This window comes from Geospiza fortis, unplaced genomic scaffold (assembly GCF_000277835.1).
Source record: "Geospiza fortis unplaced genomic scaffold, GeoFor_1.0 scaffold706, whole genome shotgun sequence".
Classification (NCBI taxonomy): Eukaryota; Metazoa; Chordata; class Aves; order Passeriformes; family Thraupidae; genus Geospiza; species Geospiza fortis.
In genome coordinates, this window is record NW_005054606.1 from 190717 (window position 1) to 212938 (window position 22222).

The following is a 22222-nucleotide window of genomic DNA, read 5'->3' on the forward strand; positions in this document are numbered from 1 at the left end:
GATCTCACAGAAATGTGTCCTAAACTGCCATAAACCAACACCTTCCTTTTTATTAGTGACAAGGCAAAGTAGGTACTTTTACCACTTGAATAAAACTTTCATGCTCCTGTATGTGCTCATGCTACTCTTCAAAGGATGCAGAGTCTGAACCTCCTCTAGCTTGTTGGGCTGGGAGGTTCCATGAGCTTCTTCCATGAGATATGAATTTCAGTAAGCATCTGTGCTCACTGAAACCCTCCTTTTGCTTGTGCTGCAAAGCCAGAGCAAACACACCCCTTCTCCCCAAAATAATGGCAGTATTTCCCCCTGCCCTGCCCAAATGAAGTTACACCAGCAGAAGCTCCAGCACTTTGCCACCCTGCTCACACTGCATTTCTTCCTTACACTTCAGATGTAGTTTTTCAATCAAACTCTGTCCCCATTTGCTGCAGTTCAGTATTTTGTCTTTAGCATTTCAAATTCATGCTTGTGAATATAGCAACTATGTTCACTTGAGAATCAAACTGGAATGAATACATGTGCATACAGAAATACTGACAAAACAAGTATCTGCTCATCTACATGACACAGGTTTTCTCTAATGCTTGTTTTTATTCTTCTGGACAGGAGACTCCTGAATGTTTTCTCTTTTCAAAAAGTAGAAAAAATGCATTTCTTTGATCCAACTCAATCATTTTTGATTCTGCAGATCTGGAATCATTGTGATTGTGATTACTCTGCCAAATCGTTCTCATCTTTTCTATGGTAGAACTCAGTGCAGCAGCAGGATATGACAAACCAGAGCAGAGTGCAGGAGCAGTGTCACCTCTCTCAGATGCTCTGCCTTTGTATCATCACCATCTTAGGCCCTTTCCACCCAGGGCTGTAAGCAGGTTCTTGCTAAGCCAAAAGGGAGACAGCTGCTCTGACAATGGATACTGTGGTTCCCAACAGATGCAGGAGACTTTTGGAAAAATCTACTTAAAATACTCCTATTTTTTAAAAGTAGGAGTATTGCAAAAACAGGGAGTAGCCCCAGAAAAATTAAGTGTTCCAGGAACTAGAGAAGTTTTCTCAAGCCTTCTTATTTTGTTGAAGCAGCCTGCTTGTTTAACTATGCCAACAAGTTAAAAGGTCATACCTGGGTAAGCAGATGATGGGATGCTGAGTCTGACTGTTAAACAGGGGAAACCCTCTGTTCCTACAAAGAAATAGAAAAATATGCTCACTAGTCTCTATGCAGCAAATGTAGCATAAACTCAACATTGTAAGGGACTATAAAATGTCCTTACATCTCATGTGTACATTTCTGTCTGAGCCTTTTTCTCTCAGCTTTATTTCCCAAGATTCATTAATTCAGATTCCCTGTTATGTCCAGCCTGCTTTGGGACCACCAAGGAGCTGCTTACTCCCTAGGCCAGCAGTAAAAAAAGCTGGCACTGACTCCAAAAACCTGTCCATCAGGGAAGGGAAATGGAGCACAGCACAATTCCAGCCAGACTCCCTCCAGACTGGGAGAACTGTCAGAGCTGCTCTATGCAGAGACTCTGCTGCAGGGCAATCCCAAGCAGGAATTAGTCAAGTGGAAGAAAATGGTTGCTGAGATGCACAGAAAGTAATGGAAGAAGAGTAAGAGTCCCTCACTGAATTCCCAGTATGACTCTTCAAAACAGCTGAAGATACCAAGGCAGGGAACTACTACAATTTCTTCTTTGAACTGTTTTTCTTGCCAAAGTTGTAGCAGAGGGTCTTTAGCTGGGATAAGTAACAAAGGTTCCCACAGCTGTTAGTGCCCTTTTTGTGACCCTCTTTAATCAGAGAGAAATGCCTGGGCAGTACATGTAGTTAGCTTGCTGAAACAGCCTCTGCATGCTCCACCATCCATCCTCTCTCCTTTCTCTAAGTCTTTGACCAGAGGACACTGGGGAAAACACTCCAGACAGAAACCCAAGTGTCTCCCATCAGGTGAAAGGGGTCTCCTCACCACATGTCCTTGAGTATCCCCGAGGATTATGAAGCCAGCTAACACTATCACCTATATTTAAGGCTGCAGCTTCTCATGGCCAAGACACTTGTAAATTTTTTTACTTTAGTTGTTCAGAAATTAATTCCCTGTATAGGCTATCTGGCTCAAGTTAATGCTTTTGTTTGAGAGTTCACTGTTTTAAAGCTTCAGCAAGAACAGGGCAGGCATTGCCAGGAGCTAGAGTAGTAAGAAACACATAACTAAACCAAATTAAAAAGAAGGATAGAAGGTAATGACAAAAAGTAAGATGTAAGTGTGAAATCAGAGAGAATCATAATGCATATTCAGAAAGGCAACTAACCTTAAGCTAGAGAGCAGTTCAGGTTGTTTTTACTTCCTGGACTCTCATCCTTTGTCAGTGAATTAGTCACCTTGTCTGTATCACATCACTGGCATGGGGTTGTGCTAACTACAGCTTTCCATCAGTTTGCCCAGTTAACATCCAACAAGAACAAAAAGATTTTGCTGCCCTGAAGGGGGAAGGTTTCATAGGGTTCTGACAGCAAATAAATGAAAAATTTGCAATGGAATAAATTCCACCTTACTGCAGAGGCTGCCAGCTGAGTGCACCATTCACTTACGAGCAATAATTAGTTACAGTAAATGAGCTGTGTGGAACTGAGGCTCCAGCCAGCATCAACTCCACCAACCACAGGACAAAGATGAATGTTCAAATAAGCTAATTAAATTTTCCCCGGCTCAGCAGAAAGATCAATGCTCTTGACAGGCAAGGGTTCAGCACGTGGCATCCCAACAGCGCTCTGATGTGCCACCACTGCCACAGAGCCAGAACCAGAGGAGGTGGAACACCCCTCTGGGGAGGGGCAAGGAGACAGAGGCACTCAAAGGGGACATCAACAGAAGGATGGAGACACCTGCTACTTGTATGCCAGATGGTCAGATGGCATTTCTACCAAAAACAAACTTGGCTTTGCACTTTCATTAACTATTCTACCAACATTAAACGCGTGTCCCAGCAGCCTGCTGAAGGTCCACTGCAATAAATGTGCTTTTAGCCACCAGCAGAATACCAAAAATACCAGACAATCAAAATACAGATGCCAGAAGATGCTGCCCAGCATTTTTGCTGCCTCACAAATTTGCTGGATTCAGGCTGTTATCACCACTTCTACCTCTTGCTGAGGAAGAAGCAAGGGAAGAAAATGAGATGATTCAGAAGTTCTTCTGCTCAAGAACAGAAGAGACACCTACCCACACAGAGATGCCCACAACTCCATGTTCAGGACATTTAAACAAAAAGCAAGAAGTTAACATTTAAGTGCCTGATCAGAATGTGGCACCAGATACATCAATGGGGTTTTCCACTTCCTGTAAGCATTCTCTAATAAGTGCAGAATGTATTAGGAAGGGTTTCTTTTTGTTTGTATTTCTCCCAAATCCTGTTGCTTGAGACAGAAATCCAGAAGAACCTGTCCCAGGAAGGAATTACTTGAAACTGGCAGTGACTTTAGAAAAGCTCTGTGCTCAGATGAAGGGACATGCTGGTTTATTGATGCTCTAGAGCCAGGATGGCAGGCGATGGCACTTTGGCTGCTCCAGGTGACACTTTCCACAAGGGACAGGGCACAAAACAGATGAGCTAGTTTTTTCACTCCTAATGAGAAGCTGTGATTAATATCTTCTATCTTGGATATGGAAACCTATGTCAGGACATGCAAGCTTATCACAATGAAGAAAACTTGAAACTTGAAGTCTTATCCACAAATACAGCCTGGTACGTGCATTCAGCACATTTTCTGCCACTGAAGTACATCAGACAGATTCTCTGTTGATGCAGACTAACAAAGTGCTCTAGGCTGGATGCACTGTGACCTAGCATCAAACAGTCAAGGAAACCTGCTCATTCTGGCTCTGCCATTTGTCTGTGAATCAAGCAGGCTACTTCCTCTGCTGTACCCAGTAGGGATTGCCTTTTCCTCTTTTGGTAAACACTTTGACTTCTACCTACAAAACTGATAGAAAAAAACCCAGTGTGTATACACATACACAACAGAGGACTCAGGTTCTATTTTAAGCACAAGGTATTTGTAACTATTCTTCATTAAAGTTATTCCTCCTCTCAGAGAACTCTTAAAACCAACAGGATTGATAAATTCATACATTGTACTAATTTAAAAAAATAATCTCTGTTTTTCAGGAGCTGCTTTCCCTTCTCATTTGAGGATTTGTGTATGTTCAAATATTTCTGTATGACCTACCCAACAACACACCTGTTCTGCAGAGTCATCTGCAATGAAAATTGTAAGGACTAAGTACATTCTTTTCCTAAGCTGTTCCAATTGTTCTCCTGAGAAAGGAGCTGTTACCCTGAAGGGTCAAGCCCATCCACCTGAGGCCCTGTCTCTGCCTTGCAGAGATATCTAGATAGATATCTATTAGCTTCAGCAATCTGCCTGCAGAAATGCACATTTAAGGTTATTAACTCTGCAGTCTGGGAGCTTGCCTTTTGCTATACATACCTTAAGAGCAACATACACGCTATGATAAAAGCCTAAATTGCCACAAATTACTTTTCAGCATTTAGTGCTTTGCCCAACAATGCTGCAAATGGATGCAATCTATTAGCACCAAACCTTTCCCCACAGCTTCTTCCTTTTACACTCTCCTCCTCCTTCCTACTTTCCGTGTCCCTATGCTTTCCCCTTGGCAGCAGAGGCTTAAAATAACAGACATCTATCAAAGGGATGCAAAAAACCAATCTGGTTATCTGCAGGACAGAATTCACTACACATTTATTAGTATTCAGTTTCCAAAGTGCTAGGAAATGAAGGTCCAGTATATCTGAACTTCAGCTAGGGTTGATGCAGAGAGCAAATGTCTTCAAACCACATCAGCTAAAGGAGGTAAAGCAGAGGCCAGGTTGTGCTGCTGTAAATCACTGACCATCAGCAGAAGCCAGCAGCTTACCATGGCTGTAGATGTGGCCTGAAATTCAGGAAGGACTGCAGTAGATGTTGCCCCAATTTGAGAATCAAGACTCTAAAACCACAGTGACTGAGGAAAAACCTGTACTGAGATTTTCACGACCAGTTTGAGTTGGCTTTGAGCAGCACATAACTCAGTACTTCCCTCACCCCTGGAACATGCTGCTTCTGAAAGCCAGTTTAGCATGCTCCCTTTGGACCAAGCTGATTTATAAAAGCTTTAAATGATTCAAGAACAAGCAATGCTGATAGCACCATCACAAATTTATTTATTCCAAAAACTACTGCACTGCATCTGCGTTGAAATTGATTACTCCCAACACTTAATTCCCATTGCTTTCCTGGTGACTCATTTTCACTGAAACATCCACACCAAATCTTTCAATAGTTAAAAGAAAATTTTAAAACCCTGCAAATTGAGAAAGGTCCATTCATGGGGAAAAACATACTGCCAGTCTAAGCAGCTCACAGCCATAAAGGTAGAGGAGACAAAGGCTGGCTTGGTTATGACTCTGAGGAGGAGACAGGGAAGATGAAAAGCTGTCTCAGCATCCAAGAATCTTGGCTAAGTGGGGCCTGAAATACACAGCAGACAGGAGACACTGTTCAATCATTTATAGAAATCAAGGTTAGCAGTGTCAGCACATTTGGCCTGAGAGGAAACAAGTTTCCTGATCCTCTTGATGCAGAAGTAACTGGGCTGCATTAGTGGCTGCCACTAAGTAAGGATTAAAGAATGGGAACAGAGAAGGACAAGGATAGCAAAGGATAAAATGAGCATGCCAATATTTTCACAGCTTGTATTCAGCAGCTCAGCTAGAACCCCAAGGGGTTTTCTTCAGGAATCTGAGAGACAGAAACAACTGCTACATTTGATAGAAATATATGGTGTCTGGGTTTTACAAATGGTGTTTCTAATAGTTTATCTGATTTTGTAACTAGCAGGGAAGGAAATCGTTCTGATGACAATTACCACTGAGGCATTTTGTTGTGTTTACTGGCACAGAGCTGTCATTAACACTTCACTTCTCTTAACCACAGCTTACTTCCCCTGTAGTTATTGAAGATAGGTCTGGGGGTTGTTTTCCTGGTCTTGTCAAGCTGAATTTTAATACATACTGCTTGAAAGATGTACCCCCTGCTATTTTATATCTATAATTTATTGTATAATGAGTTCCTATAAATCCTTATGATAGCTTAAGAGACTTGCAAGATGGATTGCTGGCATGTTTTTTTCCTCAGCTTGTCAGCAAAGCAGAGAGAGAGTCCCTGAGTTCCTCTTGTCACTCACCTTGGTCACAGATCAGCCACCTCCCTCCACTGAAGGATCTTACCTCCAGAAGAAAGGCTGTTTGCCAATGAAGATGCTGGATAGCAATGTACTACAGTCTTTGCATTTACTTTAGGAGGCCTCTCACATGTTGGAGAGGAAAAGCTCACTAGAGATTCTGGACAGCTACTCTGTAGTAGTCATTTAGTGAAACAGAAACCACCAACCTTACAAGTTGGTATCCAACAGAAAATATTTATTTAAGATCCAGGACTGACAAATCTTCCACATATTAGGGACATGCCATCCTCACCTCAATATCACACACATAGAAGATGTGTTCTATTTGTTTTCATACTTTGGTCCAGCACCATATAAAGGAGTTCCCATTGGAAGTTGGAGACTTTTAAATTTGGGACTTTACATTCCCCTACCTCTCAGAGATAATGAAAAACACTACTAAGAAGTTTTAAGAAGTTATTACAAATTTTTTTCCAGTGAACAGCAAAAAAAAAAAACCCAAAAACGAATAACCTACTTCAAAATACAGACATTGTACTATATGCATCTTATTAAACTCTGCTTTTAACCTGTCTTTGGACTAACAGCACTTTCCAGAAAAACCCTAGCCCCGAGTTAGCTCATGGATGCAAATCCAAGAGTGTGTGTTGAAATCAGGCTGTTCCCAGGCAGAGCTCATGCAACAAATAAAGCCAGGACGTGCCAAGATTGCAAAGGGCTTTCACTCATGAGTGACAGACACAATCAACAGAGAAAATTAGCCACTGCCTTTCATCTCCTTACAAACACCTTGACAGCCAGGCTGGTGCAAACCAGCAAGTGTAAGAGCCCTTCCCTCAGTCATCACAGTAATTCAGAGGGAGGAAAAAAGGCAGGGAGGAGAGGACACAAGAAGAGGACCTGAGGAGCTGGGATGAAGTGTCAGGACAAAGCATCACAATGAGACTGACAGCTGGCCAGAGCCACTTCAGCTTTGCTAAGCATGGATTTCAGGATGCTGCACATCTGGACAAGCCTGGCACGAGCACACACTACAGACTGGCCTCAGGTCTGTGCTGCCCCACTCCAGGGACACACTTCAGCTCAGCAGCCTCAGTGAGGGCATTTTCTCAGCTGCTGCTGTGAGCCCCTCCTCCCAGAGCTCGAGGACACTCACCACAGAAGGAGAGCAGCAAACGCTGCTCTGCGCCAAGCTCGTTGTTGCTTTGGCTTCCAGGCTCTCTTGTCCAAAATTAAAGGTGTGTTTCCTTCCCCTACAGCATCAAGACACATCTACAGCCCCTGCATGGAGTGGAGGTGAACAGACAAAGCAGATGAAACAACCACCTTCCAAAGAACAGCACAGGAGCCTTTTGCCTTACTGACAGGGCTGGGGCAAGTCTTACACCAGTAAGAAATTAAGGACATGAGCATATGAGACAGGGTTAGAAAGCAAGAACTGCTGCACTGGTTTGGGTCCATCCTCTTGTTTGAGTATTCTTTTCTGACACACCAGTTCTGCTTATTCTGAAAAATTTCCTGTCCAGGCAGATAGAAAATTTCCTCAAAATACATCCTATAACCCAAGAGTCAACTTGGTATATCAGAGATGCGATGGAAATACAAAATAATACACAATAAAATATATCACTTTTTTTGGCTGGGGATGAGTTTACTTTTCTTATAATCCATGTGATATTACACAATTTAATGGTGTCAATAAAACTTCAGATGATTCTCCTGAAAAAGTGAAAATCCCCTTTGACAGGATTGTAGACTGAGAGACTTTCTGTGGGTAACAAAGCAGGTTCCTGCCTGAGACAAGACCAAAACCTAGGTCTCTCAGCTCCTGCACCTAATGATAAGGTTAAACATACACTTCCAGCACAGCCATGATGTAACAACTGTGTGCAGCTCTATAATCCTGCAGATTATAAATGCAGCCTTTTCCCAGTGCACCAGTGAAAATGATGGCAAGAGAACAGCACAGGTTCAGGATGCAAGGCTGCTCTGGGACTGCAGGGGGAAGCCAAGTTAGCCCATGGCTAGTTCATGGGTTCTGTAATCAGCTGGCACTATGATACCTCTAATTCCAAGTGCACTGAAGTTAATTTTGAGGAGTCAAGTGCAAGGCTGTGCAGTACCCTGGAAACTGAGTTTAAGCTGCAGATTTTTGCACTGATATGGATGTCCTTGAGATCAGAAGCCCAAAGCCCCATGTTCAGTGAGGAAGGCACACAGAAGACATTTGCTAGAACACATCCTCAAAGACACAGGTCCCATGTCATGGCTTATGTGCCACCAGAAACCTCCAAGATAAAGACAAGTGGCATAAAAACATTGCCTAAAGACCTCCACCTGGGAGCAAACATGACAGGGAACACAGTACAGTGTTCCCCACCTTTTAAAAGAAATTTTTGTACCATACTTTGGATTTCTGCTTTTTCTTTCTCCCCAGTTTAAAGCATTACAGCCAAGCAGTACTGTTGCAGTACTGACCCCATCCCATGGCACATTCTGGAAGTTTTATTGGCACTGTTTTAGAAAGAACCAGAGGATGATATGAGCTTTGTTCAGGATCATACTGAAAAACCCATTTAACACATATTCCTGTAATACATGCACTTCCTATACACAACTGCTGAGCAAAATCTCCCAGAGGCTTTAAATCTGTTATTTCTGAAGTCACCTCTAAACCACTTATCTCCATTATCAATCTGGAATGCACAAGTTACCTGTCACAGGGAGAAGGGGAATTAAGCAAAGCAGAGTCTTTCAGTAGTTGAAAACAAAGTTTATTGCTTGCTTTGTTGGGGATTTTCCAGACATCTCCTGCCTTCATTTCTCTCCAGGCCTGTCTGAAGGTTCTGCACCTTGAGAGTCCCTAGAAATGCCCCCCACCACTCACAGCACATCCAAGCTCCATCTGAAACAGCATTGATTTTCTGCTCAACCAAAGCCAATGCTCACAAAAGCAGAGTCTCTCTCCCAGGCCAGGGACCGCTGATGCAACCACACCTGCCCTAAAATTCCTCTTAGCATGCATCCTGCTTTGTGGAAAAAGTAGTAACCTCCTGATGACTTATGCAAATAAGCAGTGCTCCCTGACAGAGACAATGTGATACCAGAGTCAGCCAGGCAGAGATGTTTCCACTGTGAAACAGGACTCACCAGCAGTCACATTATCACCCCCAGAATTCAGGATGGCTGGCACATCCACATCCAGCCTTGCCTCCTTCAGGATTTTCCCTTCATTCCTCACGTCTTCTCTCTTGTCCTTGCTCAGCTCTTAAGAGCAGCAAACTCAAATGAGGTTTGCCTATCATCATGCATTTGGTGAGAAATACCAAATTTCATTTCATTTAAAGGTGATTGATGCCTATGGGACATGAGTCCCACAAGTGCCACAGTCATGTCAGCCACAGAGGTGTGACAACAGGAAAATTGCCCAAATAGACTCCAGTATGATAGCTCTCCATCCTTAAGAGCCTCAGTCCCTGTATTCCTAAAAAAATCCCCAAGCTCTGACTTTTGTATCTAACAAAGAAATAATGAAAATCGTGGCAAAGCCTCTTTTCCTGCTGTCCCAGTTTCATGGAAGCCCTTGTCTATTTGCAGTAAAGGTGGGCTCTGCTGATAAGTACTCAGGCACAGATATCTTACTACATGCAGGTAATAAATCTGTAAATAGAATGTTTGGATTGGGCAGAGGGATACCATAAAAGACAATTTCAAGCTGGGCTGGAGGGTCCAAAACAGACTGTGGGTGCTCCCTGAGAGGCTGTAAAGGCCAGGCTCAATTCTTCTCTCCAAAACAGATCTGTAAACAATTTCTAGTCACAAAGTTTACACCATTACACTCAGCAAGTATGTTACCCTCCATTTATGGAATTCACAAGGACTCTGGGAGCACAGGGCCAAGCCTCATGGCTTGGAGCAGCCCCCACACTTCTCAGCTGGGTTTGGGGCTCGTGGGCACTTGCAAGTGCATCCTGTCATCAATCCACTCTGCCTGATGTGAGAAATGGATTTGTAAAGGATTCTCTAAACATTTCTTACTTCCTCCAGAGACAAGACAGAATAAACTAACCGGCTTTCACCTGGGAGATGAGTTTGCTGTAAGGACTCTCCCCAGTAATGTAGATATTCAAAACACTTGTTTATTTGAAAATTATGTAGTTCCTAGGAAATCAAATGTTCTACATTTAATATCTTAAGCCATAACTCATAAAAACCCAATTCAGCAGTATGTATGTTACTAAGAAATTGGGCTAGCTAAGGTCAAGCTGAGTGCCCATAAAGAATACACATTTCTGTGTCCTTATTGAAGTTTAGGGTTTTTGAAAAACAGGAGTGTTTTTCTTATAGAGCACTCATTTCAGACAGCTTGGTTTACTTTAATAAAATACCCCACATCTTTCACAAAGTTTAAAATAACTAGAAGCTGCCAGAAGTGGAAAACCACTATATTGTGAGTTCAGGAGGAACTGTTGTGCTTTTTTTCCCCCCACATACTTAAAAAATAACACAAACTGATAACTACTTTTGTTATAAGCCAGAAGCTGTGTGGAGCTTCCTGAGCAGCTTGAGGGCTCAAAATCAGACAAACTCACCAGGAACACTGATAGCCAGCACTGCAGGAGGCACAGTTTGACTGCCAGCCAAAACGCTCACAAAATGCTCCTCCTCCTAATTTTCTTTTAGCCTTTCTGATAATTCCTTTCATTTATTAGCAGTTCTAAAGTGTGTTCCACTACTACACTTAAATTTAGTTTTGATTAAGCAAACAGGCAATGCTAAGGAGATAAGAAAACATGGGGTAACACAATAGAAATAATTAAGATGCCTTATTTGCTCACAAAAAAATGTATGGTGCAACTGAAAGCACTTAGCAAATGGAAGCCAACAAGAAAAGCTGGACAAATACAGATTCCTAACTTTTTGAAATTAAATTCCCATAAAGAAAATTGCTATTCTCTCTCAGCACCACATAAAATCACAATGCTTTACCCTGAGTGGACCAATCCTGAGGAAATGATTTGCATGGTGAAAAGCTGTACTTCACTTGCTGGAGATTACCAGCACAGGCTGCATCAGTACCTCACAGTGCCACGCTTTCTCCTACAAAAGCCAACACTGATTGCACCACTTTCATGAAGACAGAATGAGTCAAAAATAGTGTTTTGACCTTAAGATTATGGATTTTATGCATCACAGCAAAGCCATTAACACCTGTTGGAACAATTTTCAAAATAAGCATTCTATTCCCTAATTCACATACCAAACTTGCCTCTTTTTTAGAGCTAGCATGTAAAACTTGTGGGTCTTTGAAAGCAGAAGGCCATTACTCAAAAGCACATAAGAGCTTTCTTAAAACACTATGCTCTGTTAAGAAATACCTTAATAAAGATTAAGGAAAGTGCCTGAAATCAAAGATTACTGACCCATTTGAGCACAAGAGCTGCAACCTTCTGTAACAAAGGATTTGGGATACTTTAGCACAATGATGAGTCACACATAGTGGGAAGACTTAAAAGAAAACTCAGTTATACAGAGACCAGCAATTCTGCCCTCCTGGGAGATTTTTTTTTTCATTCCAAATCTACCCTTTCAATTCACACATTTGAAAATGGTTTCCAATATCTGAAGACAACATTACATTGCTGTTTAAAGTAAAAAGCTGTTTAAAAACATTTGTGGACAGCAATGAAAAACACGATAAGGAGAATCTCAGTTTCTGCACTGATGCATTCGCTAACAAAATTCATGCTTTCTATTTTGAGGCTATTAACATTTTATAATTACACCTATACACCCTCAAAAATTATTTCCATAAATGTAAAGACATGATAGATCTTCTTAAAGAAGAGGATGATCACCCTGCTTAACATGATGCCAGAAGAAAAGGTTTCACTTTCAGCTCCAGAACTGTCCTGCCCTTTACATCACACGCAGGAGGATGTGACAACACTTGCAGGTCTCAGTCCAAAGTTCAGGGACTGATCCTGGGTGAGCACCTGTCAGGCAATGAGCTCTGCTGAGGGCAAACTTCTGTGCTAGAGGAACATAAGCAAGGTGTGTGATGCATCAAAACCCTCCCAGCCAAGAGGAACAGCAAACTTCCATGGCTGCTGCGCAAAAGCAGAAAGCTCCATACATTCCCAGAGCTGAAAGAAGCAGCTTTTCCTGTATACACTAAAGGTACCACCAGATCCCAGCAACAAATTAGCCAGGCAGTGGCTGCCAGATACTACAGACACAAATTCCCTTGGTTGAGAGCACAGAGTCCTACAGTGCTAGAGAATCACTGCAGTTCATATAGCCCTGTGCAGACTGAGCCCCATCTCACTTACGGAGCCAAACCAACCCACCTGTTTCTAGCTGGCTTTTTGTACCTCAAGACCAGGGACTGAGGCACCCAAACTCTGAGAAAAAGGTTTTCCTTTCAACCACAGGGTCTCAAAGACTTCATTTTTTCAGCAGACTGCCTCTGAGTTCTGTATCCCACCGCTCTCTCAGCTCTAAAATGTTGGAGCAAGTCCAGAGGAGAGACACCAAGTTGATTAGAGGGCTGGAGCACCTCTCCTGTGAAGAAAGCCTGAAAGAATTGGGATTGTTCAGCCTTGAAAAGAGAAGGCTTTGGGATGACCTAATTGCAGTACCTGAAGGGAGCCAATAAGAAAGACTATCTATAAGAGCATCAAGTGACAGAAAAGGAGGAATGGCTTCACACTAACAGCGAACAAGTTTAGATTGGATATTAGGAAAAAATTCTTTATTGGGAGGGCGGTGAGGCATTGGAACAAGTTGTCCAGGGAAGTTGTTGATACCCCATCCCTGGAAGAGTTCAAGGCCAGGTTGGACAGGACTTGGAGCAACCTGGTCTAGCAGAAGATGTCCCTGCCCATGGCAGAAGGGGCTGGAACTTCCTCTCTTCTTCTCTTTAAGGTCCCTTCCAACCCAAATAGTCTGTGATTAATCAGCAAAAAAGCACACACCAACAACATTGGAGAATCTGATTCTACTGATTTCTGGTTTATACCGAAATGCCAAGTACATCCTAACACACGTAGGCTGTGGCTGACAGTGGCACCCCTTAAAAGTAGGCAGCGCCCATGCTGAGAAAAGGCATTGATCCTTGAACAGTTTACATCCAAATATAGACAAAAGAGAAAAAAGGAAACCCCAGTTGTTCCTATGTACCTGTATTCATGATAAAGACTCTCTCTGTAATAATCAAACAACTTGTCCTTCAGCATCAGTGCAGAATTTGTTCAGATGCAATTTACACAAGAGGAGAGTTATCTATGTTAGTTCTTCCACAACCTAATTCCCATTCCCCAGCTGTTCCATGATTGCCTGCTCCCTGCCTCTGATTTTTGAGGATTTTATGTGGAACCATTTTCAAAAACAGTTAAGAACTGTGTTGTACTGTGCTATTGTGCCCATTTTTTTAGAGATTATGAATTGAGGCGAAGTAAGATAAACGGCCTTGCCTAAAAACATGCACAGCTCTATGGTACATCAGGAAAGCACATGCAAGATTTTTGGAGTTTCAATCCAAGCTCTAGTGACAGAACATTGCTCCTGCTTAGCTAAGGACTGCAGTCTTTATATGCAGTAAACAGATCATATGGGCCATAGGTCTGAAGTTTATCTTAAGCTCCTTTAAAAGCACAGTTCATTATTCAAAGGAAAATGTGTGACCTTGGTGACATCTCTCTGGAAGGAGCTTTCATGTCTGCTGCTCTGAGATGATTAGAAGACACAGTATTTTGGATGCAAACTAAGAAATCCCAGTGCTTTGCTGCTTCTTATTCTAAGGCATTAAGAAACAGATTTCTCTGGGTTTTGTTGGAATTGAGGAAATACAAGAAAACAGGAAATGAGCAACGGAGTGGCAGGGAGCTTTGTCCACCTCCTCCTTCCACATCTCTTGAAGAGTGAAGGACACTCTCCAGCTCCAGTTTGATCAGAAAACACTGACTGGAGATTAGAGGAGACAACAGCCAAACTAGAGGTGTGGAAGAAATGAAAACCTTGCTCAGTTACCTATTACAAATGGAAGCCACTCCTTATTTCACCTTTCCTTCTGGGCACACACTAGGGCATTTCACTAAACACCACCAAAGAGAAAGCACACCTGCAGCCTCATGGGACTGGCCATGGCATGGTATGTTTTCCCTTTCCTGCTGGATGAGGATGGAGAATGCCAGGTGACATACACCCAGCACACATACTCATTCCCTCCTTTGGGAGATGGTCTCCTCAGCTCTAAGAAGATGCTCAAAGACTACAGGAACAGGACTGGGTTTAAGTTTCCAAAGAAAGGGTGATTCCCTAAGCAGTGATGACATCACTGGATACAGAAGAATACAACTGTACCCCATCAATACAACTACACCTATCACTTGCACTTCTCTCTGCTCACCTGGCCAGTGCTCTATCTCTTCCTAAAGAGGTATACTGTTACCAGACCTGGCTCAGCTCAAAACAGGCACAGTGACTTAAATGGCACAACTCTAGACTATCAGATGAGAGTGTGGCCTTAAACCATATTCAGTTCTACCAGTTCAGGTAGAACTCAAAATTTGATCATCAATACAACACTTGTTTAAGGCAACAGAACTGTCAGTACTCCTGGAAACTAAAAGGCACCTGACTGAGCGTCCTTGAGGTAAATCAACAGTATTGGCCTTTATTATGGTTTCATTCCTTCAAGCCCCTTGCATCCACATATGTTTAGTGCCAATTTTCTTGTAGCCTCTTAATACTGAGCTGGACCATTTCCCAGAAAACATATGCCATGTGAAACAGCTCACCCCTACAAACTAATTAAAACAGTTTTTGAAATGAGTTGCCTCTTGGCTGAGCATATTTTTTTAAAGCTGTATTTTGCCCTCCTTACTGACTGTCATGGTCTTTGATGCAAGACCCCAGTCATGGAGGTGTTAACCCAAAACTGCTTGAGGGAACCTACAGTTTTTGGCCGAAGAGCCCACAGGCATGTGCTCCAAGCTGTGCCACATCCCAGTTTAATGATGGGGATATTGGGAAACAAGAATCAAGGCTGAGACAGAGAAGTTCAAAGGCTTCTTACCAAGCGTAATTTGACTTACAAAGGCAAAACTACAACATGGTGCTCCTCACTCAGGGAATAAAAAAAATGCACTGGATAGGAGAAGCTGTCACCAATATAACATTATCTAAAATGTGTGTCTGAATTCTGTAGGGACATATGGTGTCCCAGCCACAGGCTCCACCAGAGGTAAATACGGACACAACTCATCCTGAACACGTGTGACAGTGGGGCCATAAAGCCTGTGAAACCCAGGACAGAATTAATCCCCTGTAACCCAGTATATGTGCTCAGTGTCACAAAATAAATAATCAATTTGCCTCAATTAGGCTACATCCTCCTGCTGTCACACAACCTCTACTTGGCAACTGCACAGCTGGGTGAAAACAACCCCTTATGTATCAGTAACTAGTGCATAAAATTTTGCCATATTCCAGTATCTTAGTGGCCTGCTCTGTAAAGGTAGCCAGGGTATTTTCAATTCAGGTGGATACATGAGATGGTATATTTTGCTCATCACTTCACCAGTAACAGCTTGGAAAGATCAAGAGGCCTTAAGCAATTAGCCCAAACCTCCAAAAAAGTGAAATGAAGAAATGCCAAAATAAAGACCAAGCATGTTCTTGGTATGAAGGCAACTTTTTAAAGCAAGAAAAGATACTACAAAACAATTTACTGTATTTATATGTAATAAATACATTGTAATATATAATGATGAAAAACATAAAAAAAAGTTTAAAAAAGTAAAAATAAAATGCAAAATAATATTACAAAACAATTTACTCTATTTATATGTAATAAATACAAGTGCAATACACTTGCAATAAATTTGCTTCAGCTCTTCAGTTGTTAACAGCCTATGAAAAAGCAGTCTTGCTAACACTACTCCATAAAGTCATTTCATGCTAAGAGACTAATGGGTGCTTCAATGCCTTGAGGGGTTGGAAGAGGGAACCTATTCTTTTGGATAAACTGCATGTTGTGAATTACTTGTTCCAGTCTTGTTATTCCTGGGAAAAATAAGGTAACTAGTTAAAATAAGCAAACAATCCACCCTAATCTTGCCAGTTACATTAAAAAAAAAAACTTGCAAAAGAGATTTTATTACTAGAACTAAAAACTGAACTACACTACACAAGAGGCAAAATCTTGCATGGTGAGGGCTAGCATATGTTTTGGGTTCCAGAGGTGATAAACTAAGAGTCACCAGGCCACAAAAAGCCTAATTCCTACTGCAGCACATGTGCACACAAACAGGGACTGCTTTTAAAGGCCAACTATGGTTTCATCTCTGAAAATGAGATGTGCATCCCTACTAGAAGTCTTTTCCATAACATTACTCTCTCCTATGGATCATTAAAACCACCAACTCATGGAAAATCATCTCCAAAAGTGACGCAGGCAATTTAACAGGAAACCATCCTCAAGTGGCAATAGCTAAAGAAGCTCACAAGGATGAGAGAGGGGAAAAATTCACTGTGGCCTGCCCTACAAATGCAAGGAGCTCAAAAACTTGCACCCAATTTTCAGCCTTCCCCCAACAGCTGAAAAGGTGCCCAAATGGCAAATAATAATTTCTAACATGTTAGGAAATACTGAAACACACACAAGGAAGCTAAAAGCCATCCCCCAAATCGACACCATTTTGACTGCATATGCTTCAGTACACCATTTGCAGCCAGTCAATAAAACCATGCAAAATTGTTTGAGTAGAACAATGAAAGCATTTCAGTGTAAATTTAAGTTTTAGGTTGAGCCACACAGCCATGTGCTGCTATTAAACCCCTTGTAAGTAACAATTTATTTTAAAGGGCCTTTTTGGTATTTTCCCTCACCATTCTTACCTTTAACATTCAACCAGGTCCAGCACAATTACTAAGTATTTGTTATAATGATGTAAATATGCTAATTAAAGCACCTTAATTTGTATGCATAGAGCACACACTCCAACACCTCTACATTCACACCCAACTGCACCTTAGCTATACCTTAGCTGATTAATGATGTAAGGATCATTACACCAATTTACTCCGCTGAAGGTGATCAACCAAGGAACAGACATCCCCAGCAAAATGCTGAGAGCTTTTCAGATGTAAGGGCTGTATCAAACTAATATCTGTGGCAGCCATGAGCACTTTAGAGGAAATGGCAGTTTGCAAACTAAAGCAAGCCAAAGCTCTCCCACCTCAATTTAAGTGAATAATTAGAAGGTGAATTTTAGTCATTAATATTAAACAATAGATTGCCCCATCCTGCCAACATTATTAATGTCACTTTCCAGCATAATGCCAGCCTCTGGCAAAAGGCTCTGCAGTGACAATTCCAATTAACTTTCCTCATCTTTATCTCACCTGTCACCTGTTAAAAAATGCATGTTTACTCCATCTTCTCCCTGAAGAAGACTGACTGCAGCTGAGGTGAAGCAGGTCATGCCACCTAAGCTCCACTTTGTACAAGTCACTCTGCATGTTGTTTGAGCTGGCATCTGACATGCCTTCCTGCCCAGCTGCCTTGTGCCCTGCAGACAGCCTGCTTCTCCTTCCCTCAGCATGGGAGGGACCCCTAAGGGCCATTGTCTTCACCTCCAAACCTCAGCAGAAATCAGTCCCACAGCAAGAGCAGCCCTTCTCAGGCCAATACCTAAATTTGCCCCGTGCACTCTCTTTACTGATCAAAGCAGGTCTTTAGGGGACCAATCCAAAACCCTTTAAAGCTGATGAATGTTGTGAAAGTTTTCACCTGAGTTCCAGCAGGCTTTGAACCATGTTCTCCTGGCAGTATCACACACTCCTCACAAGTAACACAGAGAGAAAAGGGGGAGAATCTGCTTTATACAATCCTGGGTTCCCCTGCCCTTAAGAAAAGGCTGGTCAGAGGGATCATTCTGCCACATCAGGACCCCAGAGGTGCTTTCAGAAGTCCATCCCAGGCTGGTTTACAGCTGTGCACAGTGCAATGACAGCTACCAGCTGAAGAGACACAGTGGCAGTGTGGAATATGTCCTCACAGAAAGCACCTGCTTCCATCCCAGATGCTGTCATGCAGAGGCAGCTGCAGCTGAGAATTTGAATACCACCTCCAGTCCCCACCTCTTTGCCAGGGAGTGAGCTCTCTCCCAAAAGGGAACTCATAAGTCAGACCTGAAACCACATAAACCATGGTACCCAAGTGATACCACAAAGGTGTCACATAACACCAAAACCCCTACAGACCTAAGGGCCAGATTGACTGAGAAGGGATGTGGTCCCAGAGTGAAGAAAACTTCAGTCTTTCTTGGGCATACAACAAAGAAAGTGCACACTTGTTTAATTATCCACAGCCCCTTAATACACCTATGGGTCAAATGGTACAGGTTTTGCATGCAGACAAGCCTTTAAGAGCTGACTGCACACAAACACACACAGAAGTTTATGGCAAGATTAGATTATTTGAACTGGCAGAACAAACCATGTTTAGAGTGCACACTTACCATTACACACTTGCCATTACATTTTTATTATTGTTAGCCCTTCAAACCTCTTAACTCTTGCTAACAAACTTTTCACAGCCTTCCCTGAAGCATCCTCCACACCCAACACGCATTCTCCTTGAAATCCTGCTTTTTTTTGACCCTCCTAATATAAAAAGAAATCATAACATATATTTTGGCTTTCAATACTTAATGCTCCAGCTGTTATTTAGATGGCCACTGTCTTCTGTTTAAAGCAAAGGGCCCTATTAAACTGCTGTGATTAATCAGGAAAATAAATGCTGCAGTGAGGTCCCTGCTATCAATCACATTTCTTGTGCAGAAAGGCACTCACGCCAAAACAGGGGGGAAAGGCTCATTTACCACTATTGTAGTAAGATTATTTTCTGGTAAAAAAGTGGCAGCCTCTTTATTCCATAATGAATGCAGACTGACCAGCAGTTTAGAGACCTAGTAAGACATGGTTAAAGATGACAATAAAACAAAGTTATTGTGTGTGAAATAGGACAGATGGCAGCCACACAATAGCCATCAAGTCTATTTAAACAGATAAGTAGTTTTGCTATGCCCAGCCCAGCTCTAGACAAGCTGATTCAAAGGCTGGCTCTTGTCCCATGGAGCCCTCTAACCTAAAACAGGTGCAGAGGTCATGGGGTTTCCTGCCACGCTTTCATTTAGCAATTCACCCATTCTCCATCAAGCACACCATGAGCAGAGCCTGGGACAGATGCTCCTGCCCAGCAGTGATAAGCTGTGCCTCTGTGCCTTGCAAACACATGCTTCAGACCCAGGGACAAAACAGCCCAGCTCTGGAAAGGCAGGGCCACATTGTGTTGGAAATGGGGCAGGCAAGCCCAGTGTTTCATTGGGGTTCTGAGACAAGCTGCCATGGACAGCAGAGTACCAAAAAAAAAAAAACAAAAAAAACCAAAAACCACAAACAAACAAAAAAACCCCAAAACGAAACCAAAAAAAAAAAAAACAAAAAACAAAAAAAAAAAAACAAACCCCAACACAAAAAAAAACCCTGACTTCACTTCAGAGATACAAACCTTCTGCACACCCAGAGCCAGTGGGCTGCAGTGAATATCGAATGACGTGGAGCAGTGAAAGACTTAATTCCACTAAGCAGCCAAGGGGCTCAGATCCAAGGCCAATTTCTGCTGTGGGGGAGCATTTTCCCAAAAGCAAAAGCTGTTGATGACAAACCAACAGCCAGAGACAACCAAAAAACTGCAGGGGACACACTGGAGGGGCTGGTGAGAGAAACTCAATCAGCAATATCTCAGCAAGTTTCTGTGCTGTCTGACAGGCCCTTCCCCATCAGACACTGCAAGACTGGGGCTTTTAATATTGTAAGGATTACTTCAATCCATAGGCTTAAACTTCCTACAGCAAACCTGCAGAGACACTGTGCTGGCAGGCAGCCCACGAGCCACAGCCCTTCCAGTCAGCATTTCAGACAGGGCCAGCAGCTTCCTGCAGGAGCTGAGGGTCCCTGCATCCCACCTTCTGACACCTTGCACCACTTCATCTTTATTGATACCCAATGATCTCTGCAAACAGGATTGCTGGGAAGTCAAAATGAGTTCAGTTCTCATAAACACTCATGGCTGGAAATCCTCAAAACCCTTTTTCAGCTTTGTCATATTATATGACTTTCTCACAGCATAGTTTATTATACAGCTATTTCTTTCTATTGATTTAAGGAGAAAGGAGCTAAACTGCAAGAAAGCATATCAGCATCATAACAAGAATCCAAAGGTGGTGTAAGAGCCTAATAATAAGATATAGGCTTCAAAAAGTGCTTTGTCATTATGACTGCTTTACACCTGAAAGGCTTCAAAAAGTGTTTTGTCATTTTGTCTGCCTACCACAATCACTCTTTAACGCCTGAAAACTACACACAGGATTGGACTGTGAGTAGCCCACCTTGAAGCCCATAAGAAGGAAGATAAAACTGGTGCAAAATAATGTGGTGATGACCTATCCCATGCTTTTTAAAGTAACCTCAGCTTTTTTCTAACTTTTCTCTACTTTTCTCTTTGCCTCTCTTACTATTAAATACAAATATATCAATGTTTTTGTATCAACATTTAATCTTGTTTGGTTTTAATCTCAATTTTGGGAGTATTGTGAACCTTCAAAGTTCTTTCCATTTTTACACAGAGACACAGCTTTCATTGCTCTTCTATGTTTAAACCTGTTCCTAACAGGTGGTAACATATTTTTGACAGAATGCACATGAACAACTTGGGCCTTGCATTACATTCAGCAAAGTATTCAAACAGAAATACATGTGTAAAGGAGATGCTCACATCTGAGATTATCCTTCACTGCAAGCCTTGTCTAAGGTTTTTCATGTCATCAGTCAATCCCATAGTTGCTACTCCAGGCCCAGGAAAAGTATTTTTTAAATTTAGCTCAGTAAAAATATTTCAGAACATCGAAATAACCTTTCTGCCTGACAAGATAGAAACAATCATCTCCCCTCTGACGGATGTAGAAAGTTTAAAAAAACCTACCCTAAAACAGCCCAAACACTGGGGTTTTATAAACTGAGTGAAATCCTGGGTGAGTTTTCTTCCCCTCCTGACACCATGGTTTTATATACATTTCTATATTGATTTGATTATGCACATATATACACGCATATTTGGTTAGAGGAAGCAGCTTATTTGTTCCAGGAATTAGTCTGTCCACGGTACTTTACTGCAACAGATCTCATAAAAGTATTTTTAAGCCCAGCACTCCTTCACTGATATTAGATAGAAGAGTTTGTTTTGGTATTTCTCATGCCCATTTGGATACTGCAGGAAGGAATTTTGTAGGTCACAACAGTGTTATTACAAGGGCTATCTGTAATAAAGAGAGCTCCAGAAGATGCAAACACAAACATTAAAAAAACGTAGGTGAACATGTAGACACAGATGCAATGATTTCACTGTGTCCCCTTTTGTACATCTCACTACTTTTCTCTACTGTTAATGAGAGATTGGTATTTTAGGGAGGAAATCACAAATATTTTTCAAAGCCATTCACCATGGCTGAATACTTATGTTTGGCCTGCTGGGCTCGGATTAACCTTTGACACATGAAGAAGAATAACAACAAAAAAGTTTTGGGTTGCACAGCCAAGAAGTATTTTGTAGCATAGTTGCAAATCACAATCCAAAAGGTAACTGAGGTGGCTCTGGTGCTGGAGGCATCTCTGAAGCAGAACCACAGGTGGCTTTGGTGCTGGAGACAGCTCTGAAGCAGAACCAGAATCATCTGCCTATAAAGGATATCACAACAGCCCTAAGCTTCCGCCTGCCCTTTTTCAAACATGGCCGTAGAAGTTAATACGAATTTTTCCTGCACAGATCTCTCTACAACTAAGAAAAGAAAAAACTAACATGATCTTCAGCAAAAGGCACAGATGTGGCCTCCACATGTGGTGGAGAACACCAGC

The 22222-nt window shown here is 42.1% G+C and overlaps 1 protein-coding gene across 20 annotated transcripts in view; it reads right to left on the minus strand.

The window, feature by feature from the left end:
• The window catches only part of MAP2 (microtubule associated protein 2), a 172489-nt gene that overhangs the window by 98515 nt on the left and 51752 nt on the right, over nt 1-22222 (minus strand). For 4 of the 20 annotated variants that reach the window (XM_005430187.2, XM_005430182.2, XM_005430173.2 and 1 more), the window contains exon 3: nt 1121-1180. The exons of the other annotated variants lie outside the window; for them this stretch is intronic. The gene's annotated coding sequence lies outside the window, so the exon portion shown is untranslated. The remainder of the gene's footprint in view (nt 1-1120; nt 1181-22222) is intronic. 20 annotated transcript variants of the gene reach the window in all.